Raw genomic sequence first — 10,680 nt, forward strand, 5'->3', positions numbered from 1 at the left:
AGTCGAAAAAAAAAATTGGTCGAAAAAAAAATTTTCGTGCCCATCCTGTCAGTTTGACCTAGAAAGAGTTTTGAGACACTCGCCATTATAGTGATTTTTCGCAAAAAAAAAAGCAGCGCAAAAAAAAGAGCGCAAAAAAAAAAGAGCGAATTTTTTTTTTTCAGAGTGTGCTTTTCCCTTGTTTACGTGCCGCGCCGTGATTTTGTTGGTGTTCTAGGCTCGCGTCTCTAGCACAGTCTAGCGTAGGACCAGCACAGTACCGTCGTTGAGCATTTATTCAACTTTGCATCTCTGAATTGATTATTGCTGACCCTTTTTGCTACCATACTATAAGCCTTCCCAGCTCCACATACATCTACGTCGTGTGTTTGACTCTCCCTGGTAATCGCTCTATCCAAGCTTTGAGAGTTTTTTGACTACAACGGTTGCCGATCACCGCCTGCTGCTGGGTAAGAACTGGTAAGAATTTGAGATTTGCTTGACGGATTTGTGATACACCACCACCACTTCTTAGTAGTCTGTAGGATCATATTCTTGTGTGTTTCTATTGCTGCTAACCATGCCAGGATCACAAGCTGACGAGATTGACTGGGAGAACATATCGAACAAGGAGCTTCATGATAAGTTTCAGCAAATGATGACTGAACAGGTACAAGATGTGCTGAACAATTTTGAAGAGGCCATGGAGAAGATCACTGGCCTTGAGAAGACGTTCGAAACAAAGCTCGATAACAGATTTAATGAACTGCTTGCGCGTCTTCCACCACCGGCTGCACCTGTCGCACCTCTGCAACAACAACAACTACGACCCCTTCCGAATGAGTATGGACGAGCACAGCGTGTTCCTATTGAGCCAGGACAAAATTCTGGTGCCGCTGCTACTGCTGTTGGTGCTTCTTTGGCTCCTGCTACTACTGCTGCTGGTACCCAGGAGGATAATGATTATGTGGGAGATTATGAGGATGAGGTTGATCAAAATCCGAACTACGTGCAGCCACCAGCACCACCACCACCAGGTCGACCTCAGGTATATATTCGTAATGGTAGGCCTGCACCACCACCTCAGGTACGAGATGATGTCCATTTTCCTAAACTGAAATTGAATATTCCACCATTTGAGGGTAGATATGTTCCTGATATATATCTTACTTGGGAGTTAGAAACTGAACAACGATTTACATGTTTACAATATCCTGAGGAGAGACGAGTTGCTGCTGTTGTTTGTGCTTTCACTAGTTTTGCATGTGTATGGTGGTCTGAGCATTGTAGATTATATCCTATTCCAACTACTTGGGCTGCTTTGAAAACTGCTATGCGTACGCGTTGGGTTCCACCATATTATCAACGTGAATTGCTTCAAAAATTGCAGCGTTTAAGACAAGGGAAAAATTCTGTAGAAGAATATTATCAGGAATTACAAACTGGCATGATTAGATGTGGTATTGTTGAGGAGAATGAAGCTATGCTTGCACGTTTTCTGGGTGGATTAAATAGAGAGATTCAGACCATTCTAGACTATAAGGAGTATACTAATATCACTCGTTTATTCCATCTTGCTTGTAAAGCTGAACGTGAAGTGCAGGATCGACAAGCATTGGGGCGAACTAACTTTTCTGCAGGCCGACCTTCCTCATGGACACCGCGTGCATCTTCTACTTCAACTGCACCAGCACCTCAATTAGGTGCCTCCTCCAGTCGTGATACAAGAAAACAGGCACAACCACCATTATCTGCCAAGAGCGCACCTGCCGGGCCTGCACAGAGTTCTTCTTCTTCCAGGGCATCAACAGGGCACACAAGTGATATTATTTGTCGTCGTTGTAAGGGAGGAGGTCATTATGTGAGAGAATGCAAATCTCCGCGTGTGATGATTGCTACCGCGGATGGTGGATATGAGTCCGCTAGTGACTGTGATGAGGAGACATTGGCTCTTATTACACGTGAAGAACATGGTGGAGATGATTCTGATCATGAGACGCAATACATGGCTCCTGAAGACGCTGACAGGTATGAATGTTTAGTTGCTCAACGTGTTTTGAGTGTGCAGGTCACACAAGCTGAGCAAAATCAGAGGCACAATTTGTTCCATACCAAGGGAGTTGTGAAGGAACGTTCTGTGCGCGTCATAATAGACGGAGGGAGCTGCAACAACTTGGCTAGCATGGAGATGGTGGAGAAGCTTTCTCTCACCACAAGACCACATCCACATCCTTACTACATCCAATGGTTCAACAAGAGCGGCAAGGTTAAGGTAACACGTACTGTTCGTGTGCATTTTAGTATCTCTACATATGCTGATTATGTTGATTGTGATGTGGTACCTATGCAAGCATGTTCCTTATTACTTGGTAGACCATGGCAATTTGATAAAAATTCTGTACACCATGGTAGAAACAATCACTATACTCTTGTTCATAAGGATAAAAATATTACTTTGCTTCCTATGACTCCTGATTCCATTTTGAAAGATGATATTAATAGAGCTAATAAAGCACAACAGGAGAACAATAAGAGTGAAAATCAGATTGTGGCAAAAGAATTTGAGCAACAAATGAAGCCTAATAATAAACCATCTAGTGTTGCTTCTGAAATTAAATTGAAAAGTGCATGTTTATTTGCCACCAAATCTGATATTGATGAGCTAGATTTCAGCAAATCTGTTTGCTATGCTTTTGTGTGCAAAGAGGCATTATTTTCATTCGAGGACGTGCCTTCCTCTTTGCCTCCTGCTGTCACTAACATTTTGCAGGAGTTCGCTGACGTTTTTCCACAAGACGTGCCACCGGGATTACCGCCTATTCGAGGGATTGAGCATCAGATTGACTTAATTCCCGGTGCTTCACTGCCAAACCGTGCACCATACCGTACCAATCCAGAGGAGACGAAGGAGATTATGCGTCAAGTACAAGAGCTTCTCGACAAAGGTTATATACGCGAATCCCTTAGTCCTTGTGCTGTGCCTATTATTTTAGTGCCGAAAAAGGATGGTACATCACGTATGTGTGTTGATTGTAAAGGCATTAATAATATTACTATTCGTTATCGTCATCCTATTCCTAGGCTAGATGATATGCTTGATGAATTGAGTGGCTCTACAATATTCTCCAAAGTTGATTTGCGTAGTGGCTACCATCAAATTCGTATGAAATTGGGAGATGAATGGAAAACATCATTTAAAACTAAGTATGGATTATATGAGTGGTTAGTCATGCCTTTTGGGTTAACTAATGCACCTAGTACTTTCATGAGATTAATGAACGAAGTTTTACGTGCTTTCATTGGACGATTTGTGGTAGTTTACTTTGATGACATATTGATTTATAGCAGATCTTTGGAAGAACATTTGGAACATTTACGTGCTATTTTTATTGCTCTACGTGATGCACGTTTGTTTGGTAACCTTGGGAAGTGCACCTTTTGCACCGACCGAGTATCTTTTCTTGGCTATGTTGTTACTCCACAGGGAATTGAAGTTGATAAAGCCAAGATTGAAGCTATTGAAAGTTGGCCGCAGCCCAAAACGGTCACACAAGTGAGGAGTTTTCTTGGCCTCGCTGGATTCTATAGGCGTTTTGTGAGAGATTTCAGCACCATTGTTGCACCTCTCAATGAGCTTACAAAGAAAGATGTGCCTTTTCTTTGGGGTACCGCACAGGAAGAAGCCTTCACGGTATTGAAAGATAAGTTGACACATGCTCCTTTACTCCAACTTCCTGATTTTAATAAGACTTTTGAGCTTGAATGTGATGCTAGTGGAATTGGATTAGGAGGTGTGTTATTACAAGATGGCAAACCTGTTGCATACTTTTCTGAAAAATTGAGTGGGCCTAGTCTGAATTATTCTACTTATGATAAAGAATTATATGCTCTTGTTCGGACTTTAGAAACATGGCAACATTATTTATGGCCCAAAGAATTTGTTATACATTCTGATCATGAATATTTGAAACATATTAAAAGTCAAGCTAAACTGAATTGTAGACATGCTAAATGGGTTGAATTCATTGAGACTTTCCCTTATGTCATTAAACACAAGAAGGGAAAAGAAAATGTTATTGCTGAAGCATTGTCTCGTCGCTATACTATGCTTTCACAACTTGACTTCAAAACATTTGGTTTGGAGACCATCAAAGATCAATATGTGCATGATGCTGATTTTAAAGATGTAATGCAGAATTGTAAAGAAGGAAGAATGTGGAACAAGTTTGTTGTTAACGATGGATTTGTGTTTCGTGCTAACAAGCTATGCATTCCAGCTAGCTCCGTTCGTCTTTTGTTGTTGCAGGCGGCGCATGGAGGAGGATTAATGGGACACTTTGGCGTGAAGAAGACGGAGGACGTACTTGCTACACATTTCTTTTGGCCAAAGATGAGACGGGATGTTGAGCGTTTTATTGCTCGCTGCACTACATGTCAAAAAGCGAAGTCACGACTCAATCCTCATGGTTTATATATGCCTTTGCCTGTACCTAGTGTTCCTTGGGAGGATATATCTATGGACTTCGTTTTAGGTTTACCTCGAACAAAGAAGGGGAGGGATAGCATATTTGTTGTCGTGGATAGATTCTCGAAAATGGCACACTTTATACCATGTCATAAAAGCGATGATGCTGTTAATGTTGCTGATTTGTTCTTTCGTGAAATTATTCGCTTGCATGGTGTGCCAAATACTATTGTTTCAGATCGTGATACTAAATTTCTTAGCCACTTTTGGAGATGTTTATGGGCTAAGTTGGGGATTAACTGCTTTTTAGTACTACTTGTCACCCCCAAACTAATGGACAAACTGAAGTAGTCAATAGAACGTTGTCTACTATGCTTAGGGCTGTTTTGAAGAATAATAAGAAAATATGGGAGGAATGCTTGCCTCATATTGAATTTGCTTATAATCGTTCATTGCATTCTACTACTAAGATGTGCCCTTTTGAAGTTGTGTATGGTTTCCTACCTCGTGCACCTATTGATTTGTTGCCTCTTCCATCTTCGGAGAAAGTTAATTTTGATGCTAAACAACGTGCTGAATTGATTTTAAAAATGCATGAGTTAACTAAGGAAAACATTGAGCGTATGAATGCTAAATATAAACTTGCTGGAGATAAGGGTAGAAAACATGTTGTGTTTGCACCTGGAGATCTTGTTTGGTTACATTTGCGTAAGGATAGATTTCTTGATTTGCGCAAATCAAAGTTAATGCCACGTGCTGATGGTCCCTTTAAGGTGTTAGAGAAAATAAATGATAATGCATATAAACTTGAGCTACCTGCAGATTTTGGGGTCAGTCCCACTTTTAACATTGCAGATTTGAAGCCTTGTTTGGGTGAGGAAGATGGACTTCCGTCGAGGACGACTTCATTTCAAGAAGGGGAGGATGATGAGGACATCAATACAATTGTTACACCCACAGCCCCTGCTGCTATACATACTGGACCAATTACTACAGCTCGTGCACGCCAACTAAATTACCAGGTACTTCCGTTTCTTGGTAATGATTCTAATGTTCATGAGAATATGATGCTGCCTAAATTGGATACATTTGTTTTGCTTACAAATGAAGGGCCTAGCTTGGAGAAGGATGAACATTGGAGCAAGAACAAGCATGGAGATGATGGCATGCGCAAGGGGAACAAGAACGGAGTTACAAGTGATGATTTCAGCACTTTGAAGCCACCATAATGGGTGCATGAAGCCTTGGACGAAATATACAAGATGCCACTTCATAAATTTCGTCCCGAGGCTATTATAGGTGCTGCGTCACCTTTTTATTGGGCCAGGCCCATGTAATTTCGAAATACATAAGTATAGGCTATTTTTAGAGTCCGTATGTGTGGGGAAACAAGAGATAGGGTTGATTTCAGACCCCTCCACCAAGGGCCACGAAATTCCCCTCTCTTCCTCCATATATACAGCCCTTAGGGCAACGTTTAGATTTTGGGTTTTGTTTAGATTAAAAGTTCGCCATAGCTGCAACTTCGCGTACTTCGTTTGTGTTCAACGACCAGACAAAGGCGTCACAGAACCCCACCTTGATCAATAAAGCTTTCATCTTATATTTGCAATATCCAGATTGCCATCTCAGTTTCTTGCTTGTTCTTCGTTTGCTCGCAGGAAACAGACCCTCGTGGTCAGGTTGATCGTGCTCCGGCGTGCTCAATAACCTCTCGGAGTTGGTTTAGCGATTGCTAAGGCGCGGCGTCCTCGCACGTTCGTAGTCGGATCGTCAAAGTCGACTGCCACCAAAGCGATATACATCATCTCATCGAAAGACGGGACACCTTTGCCTCTATCAGTGTGAAATTTATGAAGTGGCATCTTGTATATTTCGTCCAAGGCTTCATGCACCCATTATGGTGGCTTCAAAGTCCTGAAATCATCACTTGTAACTCCGTTCTTGTTCCCCTTGCGCATGGCATCATCTCCATGCTTGTTCTTGCTCCAATGTTCATCCTTCTCCAAGCTAGGCCCTTCATTTGTAAGCAAAACAAATGTATCCAATTTAGGCAGCATCATATTCTCATGAACATTAGAATCATTACCAAGAAACGAAAGTACCTGATAATTTAATTGGCGTGCGCGAGCTCTAGTAATTGGTCACGTATATGTAGCAGTAGGGGCTGTGGGTGTAACAATGGTATTGATGTCCTCATCATCCTCCCCTTCTTGAAATGAAGTCGTCCTCGACAGAAGCTCATTTTCCTCACCCAAATAAGGCTTCAAATCTGCAATGTTAAAAGTGGGACTAACCCCAAAATCTGCAGGCAGCTCAAGTTTATATGCATTATCATTTATTTTCTCGGACACCTTAAAGGGACCATCAGCACGTGGCATTAACTTTGATTTGCGCAAATCCGGAAATCTATCCTTACGCAAATGTAACCAAACAAGATCTCCAGGTGCAAACACAACATGTTTCTACCCTTATCTCCAGCAAGTTTATATTTAGCATTCATACGCTCAATGTTTTCCTTAGTTAACTCATGCATTTTTAAAATCAATTCAGCACGTTGTTTAGCATCAAAATTAACCTTCTCCGAAGATGGAAGAGGCAACAAATCAATAGGTGCACGAGGTAGGAAACCATACACAACTTCAAAAGGGCACATCTTAGTAGTAGAATGCAATGAACGATTATAAGCAAATTCAATATGAGGCAAGGATTCCTCCCACATTTTCTTATTATTCTTCAAAACAGCCCTAAGCATAGTAGACAATGTTCTATTGACTACTTCAGTTTGTCCATCAGTTTGGGGGTGACAAGTAGTACTAAAAAGCAGTTAATCCCCAACTTAGCCCATAAACATCTCCAAAAGTGGCTAAGAAATTTAGTATCACGATCTGAAACAATAGTATTTGGCACACCATGCAAGCGAATAATTTCACGAAAGAGCAAATCAGCAACATTAACAGCATCATCGCTTTTATGACATGGTATAAAGTGTGCCATTTTCGAGAATCTATCCACGACAACAAATATGCTATCCCTCCCCTTCTTTGTTCGAGGTAAACCTAAAACAAAGTCCATAGATATATCCTCCCAAGGAACACTAGGTACAGGTAACGGCATATATAAACCATGAGGTTTGAGTCGTGACTTAGCTTTTTGACATGTAGTGCAGCGAGCAATAAAACGCTCAACATCCCGTCTCATCTTTGGCCAAAAGAAATGTGTAGCAAGTACGTCCTCCGTCTTCTTCACGCCAAAGTGTCCCATTAATCCTCCTCCATGCGCCTCCTGCAACAACAAAAGACGAACGGAACTAGCTGGAATGCATAGCTTGTTAGCACGAAACACAAATCCATCGTTAACGACGAACTTGTTCCACATTCTTCCTTCTTTACAATTCTGCATTACATCTTTAAAATCAGCATCATGCACATATTGATCTTTGATGGTCTCCAAACCAAATATTTTGAAGTCAAGTTGTGAAAGCATAGTATAGCGGCGAGACAATGCATCAGCAATAACATTTTCTTTTCCCTTCTTGTGTTTAATGACATAAGGAAAAGTCTCAATGAATTCAACCCATTTAGCATGTCTACGATTCAGTTTAGCTTGACTTTCAATATGTTTCAAAGATTCATGATCAGAATGTATAACAAATTCTTGGGCCATAAATAATGTTGCCATGTTTCTAAAGTCCGAACAAGAGCATATAATTCTTTATCATAAGTAGAATAATTCAGACTAGGCCCACTCAGTTTTTCAGAAAAGTATGCAACAGGTTTGCCATCTTGTAATAACACACCGCCTAATCCAATTCCACTAGCATCACATTCAAGCTCAAAAGTCTTATTAAAATCAGGAAGTTGGAGTAAAGGAGCATGTGTCAACTTATCTTTCAATACCGAGAAGGCTTCTTCCTGTGCGGTACCCCAAAGAAAAGGCACATCTTTCTTTGTAAGCTCATTGAGAGGTGCAGCAATGGTCCTGAAATCTCTCACAAAACGCCTATAGAATCCAGCGAGGCCAAGAAAACTCCTCACTTGTGTGACCGTTTTGGGTTGCGGCCAACTCTCAATAGCTTCAATCTTGGCTTTATCAACTTCAATTCCCTGTGGAGTAACAACATAGCCAAGAAAAGATACTCGGTCGGTGCAAAAGGTGCACTTCCCAAGGTTACCAAACAAACGTGCATCACGTAGAGCAATAAAAACAGCACGTAAATGTTCCAAATGTTCTTCCAAAGATCTGCTATAAATCAATATGTCATCAAAGTAAACTACCACAAATCGTCCAATGAAAGCACGTAAAACTTCGTTCATTAATCTCATGAAAGTACTAGGTGCATTAGTTAACCCAAAGGGCATGACTAACCACTCATATAATCCAAACTTAGTTTTGAATGCTGTTTTCCATTCATCTCCCAATTTCATACGAATTTGATGGTATCCACTACGCTAATCAACTTTGGAGAATATTGTAGAGCCACTCAATTCATCAAGCATATCATCTAGCCTAGGAATAGGATGACGATAACAAATAGTAATATTATTAATGCCTCTACAATCAACACACATACGTGATGTACCATCCTTTTTCGGCACTAGAATAATAGGAACAGCACAAGGACTAAGGGATTCGCGTATATAACCTTTGTCGAGAAGCTCTTGTACTTGACGCATAATCTCCTTTGTCTCCTCTGGATTGGTACGGTATGGTGCACGGTTTGGCAGTGAAGCACCAGGAATTAAGTCAATCTGATGCTCAATCCCTCGAATAGGCGGTAATCCCGGTGGCACGTCTTGTGGAAAGACGTCAGCGAACTCCTGCAAAATGTTAGTGACAGCAGGAGGCAAAGAGGAAGGCAGGTCCTCAGATGAAAATAATGCCTCTTTGCACACAAAAGCATAGCAAACAGATTAGCTGAAATCTAGCTCATCAATATCAAATTTGGTGGCAAATAAACATGCACTTTTCAATTTAATTTCAGAAGCAACACTAGATGGCTTATTATTAGGCTTCATTTGCTGCTCAAATTCTTTTGCCACAATCTGATTTTCACTCTTATTCGTCTCCTGTTTTGCTTTATTAGCTCTATTAATATCATCTTTCAAAATGGAATCAGGAGTCATAGGAAGCAAAGTAATATTTTTATCCTTATGAACAAGAGTATAGTGATTGTTTCTACCATGGTGTACAAATTTTTTATCAAATTGCCATGGTCTACCAAGTAATAAGGAACATGCTTGCATAGGTACCACATCACAATCAACATAATCAGCATATGTAGAGATACTAAAATGCACAGAACAGTACGTGTTACCTTAACCTTGCCGCTGTTGTTGAACCATTGGATGTAGTAAGGATGTGGATGTGGTCTTGTGGTGAGAGAAAGCTTCTCCACCATCTCCATGCTAGCCAGGTTGTTGCAGCTCCCTCCATCTATGATGACGCGCACAGAACGTTCTTTCACAACTCCCTTGGTATGGAACAAATTGTGCCTCTAATTTTGCTCAGCTTCTGTGATCTGCACACTCAAAACACGTTGAGCAACTAAACATTCATACCTGTCAGCGTCTTGAGGAGCCATGTATTGCGTCTCATGATCAGAATCATCTCCACCATGTTCTTCACGTGTAATAAGAGCCAAAGTCTCCTCATCATAGTCACTAGCGGACTCATATCCACCATCCGCGGTAGCAATCATCACACGCGGAGATTTGCATTCTCTCGCATAATGACCTCCTCCCTTACAACGACGACAAATAATATCACTTGTGTGCCCTGTTGATGCCATGGAAGAAGAAGAACGCTGTGCAGGCCCCGCAGGTGCGCTCTTGGCAGATAATGGTGGTTGTGTGATAGAGGCAAAGGTGTCCCGTCTTTCGATGAGATGATGGATTTCGCTTTGGTGGAAGTCGACTTTGACGATCCGACTACGAACGTGCGAGGACGTCGCGCCTTAGCAATCGCTAATACAACTCCGAGAGGTTATTGACCACGCCGGAGCACGATCAACCTGACCACGAGGGTCTGTTTCCTGCGAGCAAACGAAGAACAAGCAAGAAACTAAGATTGCAATCTGGATATTGCGAATATAAGATGAAAGCTTTATTGATCAAGGTGGGGTTCTGTGACGCCTTTGTCTGGTCGTTGAACACAAACGAAGTACGCGAAGTTGCAGCTATGGCGAACTTTTAATCTAAACAAAACCTAAAGTCTAAACGATGCCCTAAGGGCTG

Source organism: Triticum dicoccoides, chromosome 3B (genome assembly GCF_002162155.2).
Source record: "Triticum dicoccoides isolate Atlit2015 ecotype Zavitan chromosome 3B, WEW_v2.0, whole genome shotgun sequence".
In the NCBI taxonomy this organism is placed as follows: Eukaryota; Viridiplantae; Streptophyta; class Magnoliopsida; order Poales; family Poaceae; genus Triticum; species Triticum dicoccoides.